The sequence below is a fragment of the Paroedura picta genome, chromosome 14, assembly GCF_049243985.1.
Source record: "Paroedura picta isolate Pp20150507F chromosome 14, Ppicta_v3.0, whole genome shotgun sequence".
Lineage (NCBI taxonomy): Eukaryota > Metazoa > Chordata > Lepidosauria > Squamata > Gekkonidae > Paroedura > Paroedura picta.
In genome coordinates this window covers 40,476,099-40,495,244 of record NC_135382.1, presented here as the reverse complement: position 1 = coordinate 40,495,244, position 19,146 = coordinate 40,476,099, and the positions used below count along the sequence as shown (strand labels likewise).

The 19,146-nt window shown below is 47.4% G+C and overlaps 1 protein-coding gene across 4 annotated transcripts in view; it reads left to right on the top strand.

Annotated features, from left to right (window-relative positions):
- Positions 1 to 4,196: 4,196 nt before the first annotated feature.
- ANKRD11 (ankyrin repeat domain containing 11) overlaps positions 4,197 to 19,146 on the top strand; it is a 132,864-nt gene continuing 117,914 nt past the window's right edge. For 3 of the 4 annotated variants that reach the window (XM_077310214.1, XM_077310210.1, XM_077310212.1), the window contains exon 1: positions 4,197 to 4,334. The gene's annotated coding sequence lies outside the window, so the exon portion shown is untranslated. Of the gene's footprint in view, positions 4,335 to 13,969; positions 14,139 to 19,146 lie in introns of those variants that run through there. The other variant, XM_077310211.1, reaches the window with a different exon arrangement.

Below are 19,146 nucleotides of genomic sequence, written 5' to 3'. Positions count from 1 at the left end.
AAGCAAAGTTTGGTACGGAGGTGGTTCCATTAGCCTGGGTCTCTCGTAAGGCCTTCTACCTACCCGGAACGAGCACTCATGAGATATTATTAGCATTAGAGGCCTATCCATTTTGGCTCTTAATTGCAAAGTTCAGAATTAATACAGCCAGAGACGCATCACAGGGATTACATAATTGCCAGCATTATCATCCACTCTTTGCCAATGTACAAAATGTAACCTTGAGAAGGTGACTTTATTCCAAGGCCCTTTCAGTGGTAATAACGTTTCATTCGGGAACATATCCAATATTCAGAGAATACAGAGCTTGCCTGATGCAGGCTGGCATTACCGGGATATATTGCAGCTGCAACAGCACAGGAAGAAACAGGGAATGGGGACCATATTTCAGAAGTGGCTTTACAATTGCTAAATGGAGTTGTAGAAAACAACTGAACTGCCACAGCAAAAGGCACTAGTTAAAAACAGTTTATCTTAAGAAGTCTCCGTGGCTTACAATTGCCTTCCCTTCCTCTCCCCTAAACAGGCCCCTTGTGAAGCAGGTGGGGTTGACATAGCTCTGAAAGAACTGGCAGGGCTGAGGTCACCCAGCAGGCTTTGTGTGCAGGAGGAATGGGGAATGAACTCAAGTTGCCACTGTTAACCACGATGCTACTTTTCTTTACCATAAGGAGTCCCACAGCAGCTTATAATTGCCCTCCCTTAGTTTCTGCAGCAGGCAGCTTGTGAGGCAGGTTTGCCTGTGAGAGTTCTGAGAGAACTGTAACTGGCCCAAGGTCACCCAACTGGCCGCATGTAGAGGAGTGGGGAATCAAACCCAGCTGCCCAGATTAGAGCCTGCCACTCTTAGTCACTACACCAAGCTGGCACTCGATGGGCTACATCATGCCCAAATAAGCCATAGTACATGTAAGAATACAGCTTTACGCATAAAAGCAAATTCAGAAATTTGGTACTCTCAGGTCACCTTTCCCAACTCCTAGTCAGTTAGATCAATTCAAATAATTAAATCCCTTTCTGTGTACTAGAAGAAGAGTTGGTTCTTATATGCCGCCTTTACCCGAAGGAGGCTCAAAGCGGCTTACAGTCCCCTTCCCTTTCCTCTCCCCACAACAGACACCCTGCGCAGTGGGTGAGGCTGAGAGAGCCCTGATATACCTGTTCAGTCATAACAGCTCTATCAGTGCCATGACAAGTCCAAGTCACCCAGCTGGCTGCATGTGTGGGAGCGTAGAATCGCGCCTGGCGTGCCAGATTAGAAGTCTGCACTCCTAACCACTACACCAAACTGGTTCTCACACTCTAACCCTGAAGAGTGGCTGCTACCCCCCCTAGTGCCTGCTTTCCTATTTGGTCACATCTCAGGTTTTCCCTGTCACTGGGGGAGGGGGGAGGACCAACTTTGTCAGCATTGAGACAAGTGTGAAAAGCGGTTCTTTCCCCCAAAAGTCCTCCTTTCAGAATGGCCGAGTTGGCTTTGTGGGCCTTCAGGTTGTGACGTCATTGGACTGAATTGTAGCGGCCAGGATTGGTGTTTGTTTGTGAGCCTCCTTCAGCCTCCTTGGGAAGAGATGGGCTGTAATTATTTTAATAAAAATAATCACTAAATTAAGGTCAGGATGTCATTTTCTCCAACACCAATTTTGTTAGCCAGATGCTTAAACTGTCACACTATTACAAGATCTCTCACCTGAAGAGGCATTAATGATTTTCCAGAAAATTATTAGAAGCAAGATAGATTTAGGGAGCAAATGCACTTCTCTATTAATTAACATTTGGCAGCAAAATGAGCATGCAGTTTGCTCCCAACCTTTCAGAATCAAGTACTGAAGCAAATCTAGGGGAAGTCCAACAACTCAGCTTGCTTTGAAGTAGACGGCTATGGACAAAAGGTTATGGCAGCAGGAAAAACACAGAAAGTTTAGGATTAAAGGCCATATTCAATACCAATAATTATGTGTCTTATTTTCTTTATTTACATTATTTGTAGTCCACTGTAAGGTGGATTGCATAGGGTCAGTAAATATTATCAGCAGCCTGGGATACCCAGAAAACAGTATGGTGGGCATCTGACGTAGACAACTAGAATGCCTACCGCATGACAGGATCAACAAAAGTAGAAATTACACAAAAGGAGCCCAACAGAGGTCCACTGACAGGAACAGACAGTGCAAATTATACAGAGGTCTCCATCCCTCTACCCCAGGCCTTTACCTTGAAAATGCAGCTCTATTACCTGTGCAAACAGCTCTTTAATAATTCAGCCTTGGATAGTTGAATGAAAGCTAGGAGGGTGGCTTGCCTCATCAGGCAGACCCTCGGGGTTTTCGATTTTGCCCATTTGCAGGGTTGTACCTTCAACAGCTCTGCTCTAGTGACAGAAGCTGTTGCGGAACTTCCATTTGGCTCCCAATGACAACAGAGCTGTGGCATTCTGTACCAGAACTTTAAGGGGAGATCTATGTAGACTGCATGATGGTAGTCTAGCCTTGGTATTAACATGACATAGATCCAGGAGACCAGATCTTCCATACTGAGGTAGGGAGCATCTGGGTTATGCTGAGTTGGGGGCTTTCCCCCCAGCTACATTAATTTCTTTCTCTAGTAGTAATGTTGGACCAGTATATTGAGTCAATAAGGGTCAGCTGACCTCCATCAAAAGTGAGAACGATAAAGTCTTTCTAGACCTCCACCTTCCCAGTCAGCATTACTTTTGTGTCTCCAGAATTTACTTTCAGTTTATTCACCCTTAGACCTTTAGCCCCAGCAGCCAGGCAGGACTGCTCCAAGGGATTTGGATAATGACATACCAAGCTGTGTATTGTCTGCCTATTGATGACAGCCAATCCCCAAACTATGAATGATTTTACATACAGATGGAAGAGCATGGGGGAAAAGATAAATCCCAGACTGATGGTAATTGCTCTCCAATAGAACCTTGTTGGATCATGAGGAAAGATTTAAATCTGTCCAATTCACAGTCCCAATGCCTACTTTGCTTCCACGTGCCTCAGTGAAATGGCAAGGTCCATTGTATCAAAGGCAGCAGATAAATCCAACAGCAGCAACAGGGGCTTAATCGTTCAATTTCCTTCTGTTGCTCCTTAATTCAAGTCACAAACAGAGTGGACAAGTCGAGACACGCCAGGGTTGCATCCCTTCTTGCTGTCTCTATGCATTTAACAGCTCCCTGCTACGCAAATTAGGTCGAAGAACCTTTGCTACAAAATGCATCTCTATGCCATGAGCTGCAACCTTAGATGCCCGAAAATGGCCTGTTCTGCCGGTGAGCCCCCCCCGCCCCCCCAATTTCCCACAGCACTTGTAGGTGGGGGCGGAACACGGACCCTCATGGATGCAAAGCAGGCGCCTCACTGCTGCCCACCCCCCCCCCCCGCTCTGGGCCCTGCAGAACACGCACTGCTCCTCCGGGGCGGCAGTCTCAGGCCGAGCGGGGCCTCCGGATGGCCCGGGGACTTTGTCCCGCACAACAAGCCGCTCTGCAGCGGTCCAGCCACAACCTCCGTCCCTGGAGCGACGGGCAATTTCGGTCCCAGCCCTGCTACAAGGAGCCCGGCTCGCCGTCATCCCCACACCCGCCCTGCGAGGTAGGCCCCGCTCTCTGGGGGGCTTGGGCCGGGTCCCTCGGCCCCCCGTCCGCCGCTGCGGAGGCGCAGGCTCGCCCGGCCCGCACTAGGCCCGAGGGGAGGCGCCGCGGGCCACGTGGCCTCCGTCACGCGCTCGTCAGAGACCCGCTGACCGGCTCGTCCAATGGCGGCGCTGCCGTGCGACGTCGCGCGCGCCTGCGTCCCTCCGACGGCGGCGTCTCGCCCTCCTGCGGCAGGTCTCCGTCCCCCGTCAGCCAATGGGGCGGCTCGTCTCATCGGGCCAATGGGAAGGCCCGTCTGTGCGAGCCGCGTCGCCGCCGCCGCCGCCGCCGAAGAAGAAGAAGACGACGAAGACGAAGCCGTCGGCTCGGGCCGTGAGGGAGGCAGACAGAGAGAGAGGCCGAGGCAGCGGCGCTGGCCGGGGGGCGGCGGAGGGGAGGAAGGAAGGAAGGGGCGGCCGGGCAGGCAGGCAGGCGGCGGCGGCGGGGCCCCTCCCGCGGAGACACACCCCGGAGGGCGCGCGGGCAGCGCTGGCGAGTCGCCGCCGCCGCGGGCAGCCGAGGCCGGGAGGAGCCGCAGCCGGAGCCGCAGCCGGAGCCGCCGCGGAGGCAGGCGGGCCATGGAGCGGGGCGGCCGGAGGAGGCGACGCCGGGGCTGCTAGGCGCCCCCCGCCCCGCCCCAGCCCGGCCCCGCAGCGCAGGAGGCCTCCGCGGGCGCCGCAGGCGGGTAAGCACGGGGGGGGGAGGGGCGGGTCCGGGGGGGGAAGGGAGGGGGGAGGCCGCGCAGTCCGCTTCCGCTTCCCCTCCCCCGTCCGCGCCGCGCGCCAGGCCTGCCCGCCCGCCTCCTCCTCCTCCTCCTTCCTGCGCCGGCCCGGGGAAGGGGGGGGCCTCGCGCGGGGATCTCGCGCCCTGTGCCGGGGGGGGCGGGCGGGCGGGCGGGGCCGCTCCTGAGCAGCGTCGCTTCCTCCTTCTCCTCCCCCCCCTTGGCCTGGCCGCTGACACGCGCGGGGGGGGGGGGCTTCGGGAAAGGCCCTTCCTGCCCATTGGGCGTGGGTTAAATGCCGGCTGGGGACCCCGATCACGTCCGCGGGGCTGGCTGCCGCCCGGGAGGGGAGATGCGCTTCCCCGCGAGGCCGCCCAGGCTGGGCTTTGAGAAATGTTATTTACTTTCGTCGGTGTCGCGCGCAGAAGGTTGTCCTGCAGATCGCGGTTCCCCTGGAGGCGGCTTGAAAGTTGCCCCGCCGACCTCGGCCAAGGGATGCCTGGCCTCACCCGGGACCCCCGTGGAGGCTGGGGAAAGGGAAGGGCATGGCTGGCGCGCGGCAGGGTGGGTTCCCAGGGGCTACTTCTTTCTGCTCTGAGATCTGCCCACTCTACTCTGAGCATGCAGCCCGGCAGTGCACTGTCTGTCCTTTGGTGTGAGGAAAGCAAAGGCCGCAGGTGCTCCTGGCAGTTTGCAGCCAGGAGAGAGAAGGAGAGCCCTGAGGACCCTTAGAGCTCCCTCTATATAGGCCATTCCCCATGGAGTGTGGATGCATCAGGAGGCACAGAGATGATTCATTATCTTAAATACTAAATTTTTTGAAAAATGCCTTAACAGGATTGATGTTTTCAGAAGTGCTACGGATAGAATGCGCCACATTTACTGATTCTGTGCAGTTGTAGGACTGTAAGACATGCTGGTTGTATATAGTTTGAATAAGGCAAACATTTTCCCCAAGAGGTCTTTTAAGCAAATGAAAAAATTGAAACTGTTAATTTTTATTTGGTGTTTCATGGAATACCATTTGGAGAATATTTTGGGAAGGTATCTGGCAGTGGAGGGAAAAATTGGGCTATTCTTTTCCTTTTCTGTTTTGCCGACCTAACAGGCATTCCTTTAGTGAGGAGAGCCTGCTTAGTCAAGCCATGCCAATCATGTTGTGCCAGCAGTCTTTCTTTACTCGTTAAATGAAGAAGAGTACATATAGCTGGCTGTAATTGTGAAGACCGTCCCATTATCATACTTTCTCAGAAATGCTGTGAACTGTGTCTGGATTGGGTACTTTCTTCTTTCCTTTAAGGCTGCTCTTAATGTAATTTGCAAATACAGGAGCAGAATCCAAATTTCTCATGTGTCGCTTTAAAAATGCTTTTTCATTCGTTGTTTCAGCTCTACTTCAGATGTCTGCTTGTTTTCACACTTCTGCCATTGTTTTGTTTATTGTCCTACTGTGTCATTTATTGGGTGCTGTATTTGGTTGGCCATATTGCTTTGTGCTGCATGATCTGCCTGGAGCTTCAGAATGTAAATAAGTAAATAAATAGGACATGAATGTCAAAATGGTGGTATTTTTTTTACACAACTGCTGGTGCCATGTCAGTGTTGACTCTTGCTTTGAAAGTGGAATGTTTTTTAAGAGTCTTTCTTTGAATGGTTCATTGAAAAAATAACACAGTTGTGATTTTAGTAAGCTCTGCGGCAACTCAAAGGGAGTGAAAGCAGGATGAATCTTTCTAGAGGAATGCCTTTTTATAGTGATTGCTTTCAGCAGCTTTTTGCATTGTGAATTTCAGATGGGTAACCCGTTTTGGCAAGCTCTTGATTTATTGCAGTGTTTCAATAATTACTTTGGAAGTAGTCTCTTTCAAACACATTTATGTGGCCAGTTTGTGGATATTTGAATTGGAGTGCTTAAATTTTGACTTGCTGTTTTCTTTTCAGCCTGTAGCGAAGCCAGTTCTTCAGCTTCAGGTAGCTGAGAGACCTGCCGTATTTCAAACGTTGTAGGGGTGTCAGTGGACTTAAGATGGTCCATGCTAAGGTTCCATGACAAGGCGGTGCAGTTTGAAGCACGTTACTTGGAGAAAGACCTTTGGGATACAGGAACCACCAGAATGCAATTTAGGCTAGATATGAACACATTGGACTGGCAAGGAAGAGGAGGATTCTGAAAGTATATTATCAACCATTGCCAGGGATGGAACTGGTAACTGAAGTCCACATAATAGATGTCAACAGTTGGAGGCCTGTAGATCAAATCTGCCTATGAAGGGTGTTCCTTGGCCCTCTGATTGCCAGTTTAGATGCCAAGAAGTTTAGGGCATGTGGTGCTTATACTTGACAGAGACCACTTAAAAGAGTGGGTTTTGAAACATGGGTTCATTCTTTGCCCTTCTTCGCAAAATGGAAGTTTGATGCCAGAGAATCCTTGGCTGGTTAATTGTTTAAAATCCAGAATAGGTTCTGAGGGTGGGATGTAGTTTAGAGAGAAACTGCAAAGTCCTGGCCGTGAGCTTAGTGAACCATGAAAGTAATGAAACATAATTGCATAATATAATACCAGACTCTTGAGGAGTGGCTATTTGTAAAATGACCCAAGGAATCACTCGCAAACATTCACTTTGAAGTATGTGTCAAAATCGATACAGCTTGAATTTAAGTGTAAAGTTAGAACTCTTAATTCAATGCTGTTCTCAGGGTCAGAGAGATTTATGTTCTCTTAAAGCCTGTGATCCATTTGTGGTTAGCAAACCAGTGTGTTGTCATTCATGGATAGAGTGTCACTTTAGGACTGGGGGTATCCAGTGCTGCTATGAAGGAGGAGAGGTCTGTCAGTGGCTATGAAGTTCCCAGTAGACCTCTGAATGCCAGTTGTAGGTGGAACAAGAGGGCAGGACTGGTTCCCTGGTTTCTACTTGTAGACTTCCTAGGGCACCTTGTTGGCCATTGGGAGAAACAGAATATTGAATGAGATGGACTGTTGGTTTGATGCAGTTGTACTACTGATAGGCTCATCTTGAGCTTGAACCATCTCTGAGTTCCTTAGAGAAGTAGATAAATTTAGTAGGTGGGTAATGGATTGTTACCCTAGTGAATATAGGGTATTCACATACATTCTCATTTTGAACACGCTAGATAACAAGTCCCGTAAGGTGTGTTTCCCCAGCTCAGATGAGAGTGCCAGAAAATCCACTTTAAAATTACCCAGCACTGCCTAGTTTTGAGGACCTGGGTGGTAGTTGTTAAGATGGATCACTCTGTTTTTCCCGTAACAGGGTTGCTTTCTTAGCTTGCCTTGTTTGGTGTGTCTGCATTTTTATTAAAGAAATGAGAAGTGAAAAGAGGCATCCCGAAGCAGGATGGTTTTCTGTTACCTGTAATACAGAGACTTTACATATCCCATAATTTCCCCAGTGATTTCAGTTAGATAACAAATGTTAGGCTGGAAAAAGTGTCCAATAGGTTGCTTGGAACATCCTAGATCTTTTGACCCTGCTTTCAGCTAAATGGAAACTTTGGTGACTCTGCTGACGGGCCGTGCTGTGTCCATAGAAGACGGCACGGTTGCTCCTTCAGGATGGCCAGACCTGTGTTGTTTCAGTGCACTTCCTAAAGTTTTTGTTATGACCGTTGGTTAAATAAAAAAACGTGATAACTGTAAGGAAACAGGAAGGTGTGAACTTGAATTGCTACATTATAGAGTTGTGCAATGCAGTGTAGCTCTGAAAAAATTATGGTATCCTGTTGGGCCTTTGGATTTCCTTCTCAGTTGAAATGTTTTCTTCTTTTTGGTATTGCAGCTGTGTTGTATGTCAGTTGTAGGCACATGAAAGCAGCCTTTTTGGTCAAAACTTATGCTTCAGTAGTTCTGTTAAGTCTTCAAGATGGTGGAAGGCTCCTTTTCTGTTTCTGTCCAGTCTTGCAGATTTTTCAGAGTAGCTCAGACTACTAAATACTGCCTGAAATCTGTCTTTAATTTTGTTGTTTTTAAGGAAGCGTGGATCTTTTTAGGTTGCCACGTGCATCTGTTCTGTTCAGCAGAATAACAGGTGTGAATAGAGAGTTTTTGGGGTTAGCCAACATTTCCCCCTGTATGTGAACATGTACAGTCTCTGTTATTATTGCCCAGAAGAGCCAGGGGAGTTCTTGTGGCTGAGCTTTTCTCTCCTGCCTCCACCGAAGTCAGGGTCGCCATCGCTTTCAGGCAGTGCTGTGAGGCCACCTCTGACTGCCTGTGTTGTTCCTGCCATCTGGATAAATTCAACCCTTTAGTTTGCTGCACTGCCCTTGGCATTTGGGCTCTGAATTATTTATCCTGGAGGAGTCTGTAGGCAGCCTTTTTCCTCTTCAAAGAAAGTCAAGATGGGTCTGTTGATTAAAGCAACATCCTCTCTTCATATTTAGGCTGTGGATTCACTTTAAAGGGAAGTAGTGCTGCTGAATAATGCGGTATTTTATAATTGAATATATCAGCCATTGTCTGAAACTCTTTAAAAGGTTATTGGATTAACACTTTCCCTCTCCATTAGTTGTTAAAGGTGGAATTTTATTTTTTTTTTCCAGCATAGCGAATGCGACCTTGGAAAGAGTTACAGAAAAATCAGTGGCATTAAATTGCATGAACGAAGAGGGCTTTGTTCCAATGTGGAAGTTAGAAAATCCCATCTCTTTGGGGGGTTGGATGCATCTGGACCTGCCTAAGAAATGAAAGTACGGTATTGATTTCGGTGTGCTCTATTTTTCACATGTGGGAACTACACTGTCAGCATCTGGAAGAGACCTCCATCCAACATTTGCCTGCGTTTGCATAATACAAAAAAGGACTCCGAACTGTATGGTGGAATGGCCGGCTTTCCCCCATGGCTTCCTTGTAGCGTTGCTGCTTTTCAGCCTTTGTGTGACTAGCGTGTGTCTAAGGCACCTTCTGAGATGGTTTGGATTTAGGTCAGCGTGCAGCCATGCAGGCTCATCCGCTGGGCACATTGTGTAATCTAAGTTCATACTTGGGGTGTGGTGAACAGGGGGAAGCCCAGCATTCCAAAGACAGGGAGGTGAAATGGCCCCCCGGCTGAGAATACCCCACTTTTTAAAATGCTTCACTGTGGGACTTCATGCACGTGAAAAATGATTTCATGGAAATCACTGCATTTCTGCTTAACTGACTTTACCGAAAAGTGTTCTGTATTATTAAGAGAGGCTGATGTCACTGAGGACACTTTTTATTTTAAGTACATGAGCTTATTCACAGTTAATTCAAAATTTCAATCCATGAAGAGACCCATCTTCCAGCAGTGTGATGAGTATTGCCTATAAATAGCTTTTGGGGAAAAATACCTAAATTAATTCCGGATTTTTGTTTGTTCTTACCATCATGGGAAAGGTGCAAGCAGTGGAAGTGCATGTTTTTCTGTGGTGCTTCCATTTTACATATCAGTAATTTCTGTAAGTTGTTTTGGTTTTGTCATGGTTACCATACTGCTTGAAGTCTTCCGGATCTTCTGTCAACTCTTGTTCTTTCCAGTTCGTGAGAATAGATGACTGAAGCACCTTGTGGTTCCCTTTGTGGCAGCATATGCTGACCTCTACTCCAGTTTTCATAGATTGTCTTACTGTTACAAGGCTGATGTGTGCAGAACTAAAGCAATAGCTATGTTGTCGGTAAAGTACACAGCAGTCGATGTCGCCTTCAAGAACAAATTTATTTCAGCACAAGCTTTTTTGTGAAGATTGGCAGCCCAACTGGCCGTATATGCGTAGTCTTGTTGGCATTAAATATTTCAGATGTAATCAAAATTCACTCTATTCTTGCAAATTCAGGTGGGTAGCCTTCTTGGTCTGAGGCAGCAGAACAGCAATTCAGTCCAGGGGGACCTTGAAGACCAATGACATTTTACTTTAGGTATAAGCTTTTGTGTGCATGCATGTTGCATACACACACAAGCTTACACCCAGAATAAAATTTCATTGGTCTTCAGGGTGCCCATGGATTCAAACTTTGTAAGGAATGCTTATTTCCTCTTCTTGAAGTTAGGTCCAAGTGGGTAGCCATGTTGGTCTGAAGCAGCAGAACAAAGTTTGAGTCGAGCAACCCTTTTAAGACCAGGCACACAAAAGTTAATACCTTGAATAAAACCTTGTTGGTCTTAAAAGTGCTGCTGGTCTTGAAGTTTAGTCTTGTAAGTTTATTGTAATGGGCTTATTCCTTGTAGATGAGTTGCTCCCCCCTAGCTGTGGAAATTAAATTAAGGACTTACTTGCATGTTAGGTAGGTCAAGGGAGGGGTGGGGTGTGGCGGAAAACCTTGTGATAATCAGTGGCGTCTGCTCTGGCCGAGTGAACAGCACACCGTCCGGTCATTTGAGTGTCCATCCCGTGCCCAATCAAATGATGCGGGCCCAACTGTCTCTCTGGCAGGGACTGCCCAACTGCATTTGTGAAACAGTTACATTTCCTTTGAAGATATGTGAGTAGTTGGGATCTTGATTTCTGGATGAACTGGGAAGCCTGCACTTCGAATTCCCACTGCACCCAAAAATACTGGAGGTGGCTGCTGCTCAGCTGCTTGCCTCCTCATGGGGCCTCACAGCATTTGGGAGAATAACATCAAATGGAATGATGTTGTATTTGCTTCCTTTATAGTCTGCCTTCAGTGCTGAGGCTCAACCTAAACTGCGTAATGGAAGGGTGACAGACAAAACCAGGGGTAGTCAAACTGCGGCCCTCCAGATGTCCATGGACTACAATTCCCAGGAGCCCCTGCCAGCGAATGCTGGCAGGGGCTCCTGGGAATTGTAGTCCATGGACATCTGGAGGGCCGCAGTTTGACTACCCCTGGACAAAACAGTGGGGTCTCAACTGCAAGTTTTGTAACCCAGTTTAAACTTCTGCTGTGACTGGGATGGACATTCTTTCTGAAGTAAACTTAATGCTTGCCAGTGAATCCTGGCAATTAAGGTAAGTAAGCTGGTGAATCCTGAGTTCACATCCTGCCAGTGCTTAACTTTGATGTTACTGCGAGGGTTGCTGGCAGAGGCCAGGGGCTCCTGGGCTTAATCAGAACAGGCTGCGGCTTGCTGCTCTTCCTCCTCCTCCCCTTTCCCTGGGGCTTAGGCCCTTCTGCTTGTGAAGGTGAGTTGGGGCTCCTGAAGTTAATCAGGTGCCTCTCCCATATTTTGGAGGCTTTCAGCTTTGCACGGGGTCTGAACAGGCTTCTAAGCACATTTCTTTCTGAGGGAGGGGGGCAGGTTGAAGTTTGCTGTGACATGTTAGGCTTGCTTTTGTACTCAGTCTTTGTACATACTAGCTGACATTTTGTACTATTTCTTACTCATCTTGTGCCAGTTATTTTTAGTTGACAGATCAGAGCATTTATTTCAGAAAGTGCTGTTTTCATTACCATTGATGGCTGTGATATTTGAAGATTTGCTATGAGATTCAGCTGAAAAAGTTCCTCTTAACTGTAAACCAGTGAAGGCCATAGAAAAGAAAAACCAGTTTGTTCTTTAAATAAGTTCCACTGTTGAACTTCTGAATTTAAGCTCTTGTCGTGAAACAAACCGTTAGGCAGGCTGCAGTGTTCTGTAAACACGTTGCAAAGATTTTGGTCAGTGTGGACTCCCAGTGGGGTGGCCAGATCCTGCTGCAGCGGCCTGGCCTGTCATGGCAGGAGGGTCTGCAGCCCTTCTTGGGCTGACCCGTTCCCAGGGCCACGTCCTGCCCCAACAGCACACACCGCATGAGTCACCTCTGGGCACAGAGCTTCTTGGCACAGGCATAAGGCCAGGAGTGCCCAGCAACCTTGGCTCCCAAGCACTGGAGCAGCAGAGCACTGCCTCATATGACCAGGCTCTTAACAGAATGTATTTTTGAGCACAGTTGTCAGTCTCACAATGTTTAATACGTCTAACAAGGAATATTCTACGCCTATATGAAGCCAGGCTGCTGTCTCCTTACCAGCTTAATTTATTACTGTCTCCCTTTGTTCTGTGGAGGGATTTTAACCATGTAGAACCATGATTTTGCTCTGCAGCTGCTATATGCCTTTTGAAGCATGTTAACAAAAAAAAAAGGTTAATCTTCGAGCATCTTTGGGAGAAGTGGCCAGGCTTTCTCATGAAAGTGGTATTGTGGGTATTGTGATGGGTCTGGGTTTTCCCAGTGGGTGGGAGTTTTTAAATATATTTTTTTAATTTGTTAAACATTTATTGGGTGATAAGGCCACATATAGTCTTGTCAACCCCCACCCCCCATGGCCAATGAGGGGCCTGGAGGGGATGGGAAGGGGAGGGGCCCTGGGTGGGGATGTACATAGCTATGCTTCTGCACGGTGGCACCACTTTTGGGGGGTCCCTAAGCCTGAAGAATGTTCCATGGGTTTCTCAATGGTAAAGAAGCTGAGAAAGGCTGCTGTAGACCCTCAGTGTTGATTGGTCATGGAGTCCCTGGGATGCAAGCTTGGAATTACAGGTCTGTCTCCCTCGCTATGTACATGTTATGTGTGAGTTCCGGTCCCTGAATCAGAGCTTCTAAATGTAATAATAATAATATAAAGCAAAAATGGTTTTTATACCCCCCCCCCTTTCCACTACCCAAACCAGCTTACAATCTCTTCCCCTTCCTCTCCCTGCAGCAGATACCCTGTGAGGCAGGTGGGGCTGAGAGAGCTCTGAGAGAACTATGTCTGACTCAGGGTCATCCAGGGGGCTGCTTGTGGGGGAGGCGTGGGGAATCAAATCCGGCTCTCCAAAGCAGAGGCCACAGCCTCAGCACCACAGTGACTTGCTCTGATCTTGATGATGCCAACTTGCCTGATCTTATCAGATGCTCAGCGGGGCTGGTCCTTGGGTGGGAGACGGTCCAGGGCTGCTGCCCGGAGGCTGGCCAGGGCAAACCACCCCTGTTCACAGCTTGCCTTGAGAACCCTCCAGGGTCACCCTGAGTTGGCCGCTGCTTCTCAGCACAGCTGCCATTTCCTCACTTCAGCTGTTGGTGTGAAATTTTGTTCCATATCTTCAGACTAGCGAAATAATGCTTCAGATACACATCTAACAAGTGTTCCCCGTCGGGGTTTACTGACGTCCCTGTGCTTAAACATGAAGCTTCGTGGAAGGTCACCTGTTCCGGTCCTGTCCTGTGCGCTGCGTTGTAGATGTGGTGGGGTGGCTCTGTCAAGCTTTCCTGTGCAGCTTTCCACGCTGCTAATAAGCGGTTGCAGACCTGATGACTCATGGGCGGGGAGAGGAAAGAGTCGGCTGCAGCAGCAGCAGCAGCAGCAGCAGCAGATGCCATGTGGGTTTCCTGGACTTGTTTGGCAGGAATGGCTTAAGATGCCCTTCTCTCACAGCGCTCTCCAAGATGGCTGGGCTGTTCATAACCGGCTGCGTGAGACGGAAATCTTTAATGCTTGACACGAACTAAATGTTTGGATAGTGACAATTCTATAAGGGGAAAAATAGCACAAATTACATCTATGGTTTCCATATATCATTTCACTCCAGATGAATTTCAGCTAGAAAAATCCCAACAGTTGTGGCCATCGCACAAATTGCACCTCTTTATGTTTCAGGCTGTGGAGCTTGCATTCACAGAAGGTCGGTCGATCTGAGCAAGACGATTGATGAGTAGTTTTCGGCGTGTGACTTTGCTGTGTGTCTCCGGCTGGCTGTCTTAACGTATTTGACAGAATCCGTGAAGGACTGTGTGACTATTCTTTCTTCACAAAGCACATTTAGACAGCTCCCACCCTTGCAGGAAAGAAGCATTCAAAGGGCAAGTCTTCAAACAAAGAAAGCAATTTCTTGTTCCAGTTACAGCCAAAAGTATTTGAGAATTCAGAGCAACTTAATAACCGATTCAAAACTGTGCCCTCCTGGGAAGCACATGCAAAAAATGTGTTCACCAGCCATGGGCTGCAGCAATGAAAATTACAATTTTAGAAAACCCCAAACATGCATAATATTTTTTAAATGAAAGATAGAAAGAATGTCAGAGTTCTTGGCGTATCTCAGATTAAAATGTTTCAGGTGTTTTGCAGCTTTAAATGTGTTCACATCAAATGAGGCAAAAAATAAATGTGCTGAACACATAATAAAAATTACAAATGTTTTGAACTCATTTTTTTGTGTCAGCATGCAGAGGTATGTTGAAGTGCTTCATAAGAAACCATGCCACAAATATTCCTGCGTTTTGCATGTATTGTCATGGAATATAATTTTCGCTTAACTGTAGTTTGCTTTATATTTTTTCTCCTGTGTTGTCATGGAAACTCAGTCTAGTGTGGTGCTGGCTGCTAACAAGTGCTCGGTTACATTGCCTCTTATAATGGAGCTGTGTTAGTCATGCTGCAGTTGTTCAGGGATGGAGCCCTGGCTGTTAGGAGATGTTTCATAAAAATTATAACTGGATTGGTATGTTTTGAACATCGTTTAGCAATGTAAACACTGAGCATTTTACAATCAGCTTATTTTATCACGGGTTGGGTGCTTCAGTGGGCTCAGAATGTGGGCAGCAGGTATTGGTGAGACAATTTACAATCTTGCTTCTTATATTCATGTAATAATCAAATAGCTTAATTAGTAGCACTTCCTTCCTGTGTCATGCAGCTCCACTGAAAATGTTAATTTTCTGTAATGCAGGAGACAACCTTTATTTGTGTGTGTGTTTTTAAAGGTACCTTTCACTAATTTATCGTTTGATGGTAAATTAACAGACTGTGCTTTCTGGCAGGAAAGGTGGGTGCCTTTTGGCTTCTGTGGAGAACGTGGTGCCCTGTTGTTGGGGCAGGCATTCCTATGAGAACCTTAAGGCCATTGAGATATTTTTAAAAAAGCAGTGTTGTTCTTATGTAAAATAAGTCCATCTGATATTTGCATAGACTGGCAGAACAGATCTTGTTGTTGCTTACAGTGCAGGAGGGCTAATTGGGACTTACAGACGAGTGAGAGCAAAAGCAAAGCACGTGAAGCCAGAACTGACAGAATTTGCATCATGGGTGATAGGCCTTGAATCTGCTCTGACTGAACTAGAGCCTGTGTACCTGCCAGCATGACCTGGACAGCCCAGGCAGATCTTGGAAGCTAAGCAGGGTCAGTCCTGGCTAGACCCCTAAGGAATTCCAGGGCCGTGATGCGAGGGCAGGCGATGGCAAACCCACCTCCAATCGTCTCTTGCCAGACAATCTTGGATCTCTTGGCTACATTATACACATGTCATCATATGATAAAATAGCAGCCAGCCCTTTGTCTGGTTTAAGTCCTCAGTGCTGTGTGGACTTTGGAAGTCAGACCACTCGAAAAAGTGTGTTTGTGGACACTGTTGGCACCTGCTTCTGCCCCCATGTGGGCTAGAAACATCTCAAAAAGCTGAGACTTCAGGGATTTTTTTGTTTTTTGAAGCTGTGGGCTGCCCAAATGTCTCAGCATGTGGCTGGTGGGCCTTCTGCTGCTTGCTGCTGGCACAAACTGTTCCTCGTTTAACTTTTTCTCGCAACCTTAGGCTTGGTCTGAGATGAAGATAAAACTGCTTGAGTACACCTCTCAGTCTGCAGATGTGCACGATTCAGGAAACCCCCGGACACGGCGGACGGGGCTTCAACTTCCTTCGATATTTTATATTGTCATAGTTGGTTGGGGAAAAAAGGGTCTTGATGCTTCCTTTACTATTTTGACTTCTCTAAGTGGCAAGCAAGTTAAATGACATTTTCCCTCATTGTTGTTCTGGTTAGCAAAGGCCTGATATGTAGCATGAGAACAGATTTCATGCTACATATCAGGCCTTTGCTAACCAGAACAACAATGAGGAGAAAGAAATGTAATCTTTAGATCTGAGAACTCATGTTTGCTATTTCCATTTACAGAAGGGTTTTTCTTTTCAATAAAGGGATGGTATTTAGCATCAACATAGTAGGAAATATTGTTCTTTCTGTATAGATTACATGCAAGTATCCTGTTTGTCAATCAAATATGTCCAAGAATTCATTTTTCTTGGCTCACAAATTGATGGGGGTGGCGATTGCAGCATGGAAATAAAATGTCAAATTGCTCTGGGCTGCTCAGCAATGACGAGCTTGAGCCGAACACGGAGAAGCAAGGCCAGATGCCTGACTACCAAATGTAGACTAGTTAGGTCTGTCCTGTTTCCAGTAGCCACTTAGGGCTGTGAAAGTCGGACGATGAAGAAATCGGACAAGAGAAGAATTGATTCATGTGAACTCTGGTGCTGGAGAGGCTTCTGCGGGTTCCATGGGCAGCAAAAGTCACAAACAAGGAAATATTACGGGGTATAAAGTCCGACGTATCCCTGGTAGGCAAATTCCTGACACTCCAGCTCTGTTACTTTGGTCATATCATGTGATCCAACTCAATGGAGAAAGCTAGGATTGGTCAGTGGTAAAAGGAAACCAGGTCAACAAAAAACGTGGTGGTTAGATACAATCAAAATGGACTCTGGCCAGAACATTACGCAACCAAAAGAAGCAGTGCAAGATTGAACCTCGTGGTGACAGCTGAGCCATAGGATCGCCAAGAGTCGAACTTGACTGAATGGCTGACTTCATACTCCTGCTTGTTGGAACATGTCTGATTTTTAACGCACTTTAAACAATCACTTATGTAGATTTTTTGCAGTCCTTACTGGAAAAGACCGAGCGCCATGCAGACGTCCCTGCGCATGGTCTAGCTGGCATGCTGCATTGTAAGCCCCTCCCGAGGGTTCTCTTGAACCTTTAGAAGGCCTTCTTGATGGAACAGAAGGGGCAGCGGGAACAGGAGGCCTCAGAAGGCCGAGCGTGGAGAGGGACTCGTGCAGGGGAACTGTGCCTGGCACCCTGCCCACTCGCTGTGAGTCTGAATTCCAGCAGCATTCATGGGAAGGATCCAAACTGCATTCTGGATCTTCTCCTGGTCTCCACACAAATCCTCCCATCGCTCCTGCGCTGCCACGCTTGGACAAGAAGTCGTCATGAGCTCAGGGCTTCATTCTCCAGGAGCAGCTAGGCTGATGGGGAGCCTGGGGATGTGAGGGCAGCGAGAACGGCTCTCAAGGCAGCAGCCAAGTCGACGGATATCGCCTCGGTCGTACTTCCCCCTTTGACAGTTGCTCTCGTGCTTTTGAGAAAAGGAGCCTAGAATAAGTCAGCTGGTCCTGCCCCTTCCTGAGTGCCGCCCCGGGGCCTGGTTGGCAGAGGCATGCCTTCGCTTCTGGCATTGGCTCTTGAGAGGCCAGGGCAGTGCAGTGCAGTGTTGTGGGTCTTTTTCATTGGATTAAACTGCTATGTAATCACCTATCACTGGTTTAGGCAAAATACTCCCTTCATTTATATTCATTCTCTTGGATCTGTTGCACAGCAACTATGCATATACATAAGCATGTACCGCAGAGGTATTGATGGGCTAATACATTTCATCTTCATGATGTATTTTAATTATGGCAAATAGCTTTGGGAAGCCAATAGTGGCAGAAAGTTTGATATAGATAAATGTTAATTGGCCTTGGGCAGATCACTGTCAGCTTTTCTTCTAAGAGAATATTTGCTTTGTCGGCTTGCTAAGACTTGGGAGACTTAAAATGGTGGTGTAAAACTGAGAAAAATGGTCAGAGCTTTGTGATGAAACAGGATTTCTGCCTCCAGAATTAAGAGGACATCTCAGTCGCAATTTTGAGAACAATCTTTTCAGACAATTTTCTATTAATAAAAAGGGACTGCAGATATCCGAGGAGATGCTGGTGGGTTTCTTTTTAATAATCACGTAGTAACTTTCTTCAGGATTACTAAATTGTGAGGAACACAAGGCCTACCAGATTCCTAGCTATTCCTCTAGCCAGCCTGTCCAGAGAGATGAGTAAAACCTGGGCTGGAGCGGCTCCAGAATCGAGCATCCTGGAACTAATATAAAAGGACCATGAAACATAACAGCAGCCTCTCTGGAGGTCACAGGGCTTTGTTTCAACCAGACAGTGAATTATGATTCTGGGACAGAGGCGCAGGTGAGCCTTTCGCCAGGTAATTGAACTGAAAAGGCTTTGGCTGCTCAAGTACGCGAGGAAGCTGCGTCTCTTGAAGTCTAGGCCATTTAGAGTGAAGGGAGAATTTCCGTCTTATATTCCCCCCGTCACCCTTTTGAGGATAAATCTTTCTGGAGGATTAATTGCATGGAATGTTTAGAGGGACGTGGGATTCTGCATCTGCGGAGACTTTGCTCTTGCCTGGGATGGGTGGGAGTTCTCCTTGTTGCTGCCTGACTCACTTGCAGAAGTATTCTCTGGACTACGGTGTGCTGTTCTGAGTACTCGTTTAGAGTAATGGAGCTTATCATTGGAGGCAAGAACTTACTCAGCTACTGCAAATTACCCAAACTCCATGGACATCTGGAGGACCACTGGTTGACCACCCCTGTGGGTGGGAGCTCAGTGGTCTTTGGAAGAGGTCATTCTAAGTTCTAGACTAGCGATCCCCAACCTGTGGGCTGCGCACCACATGTGGTCCTTCAACTAATTGGAGGTGGGCTGCGAAGGACGTTGTGGCGTGTCTGTATCTTATTTTGAAGGGATGTTTAAACATTACCATAGCGAACAGATAGCGTTAGGGCAGTGGTTGAGAGTAGAGGAATAAACTACCCCCCCCCCCACCGGGCCTCAGTAAAAGGCTTTGAGTGGTCCCCGATGATAAAAAGGTTGGGGACCACTGTTCTAGACTATGTTTGTCTTGTGGGAAACTGGTTTGTTTTTCCTGTTGATGTCACTTAGAGTTGCACCTTATTAAGTAATACTGCAACGTGTA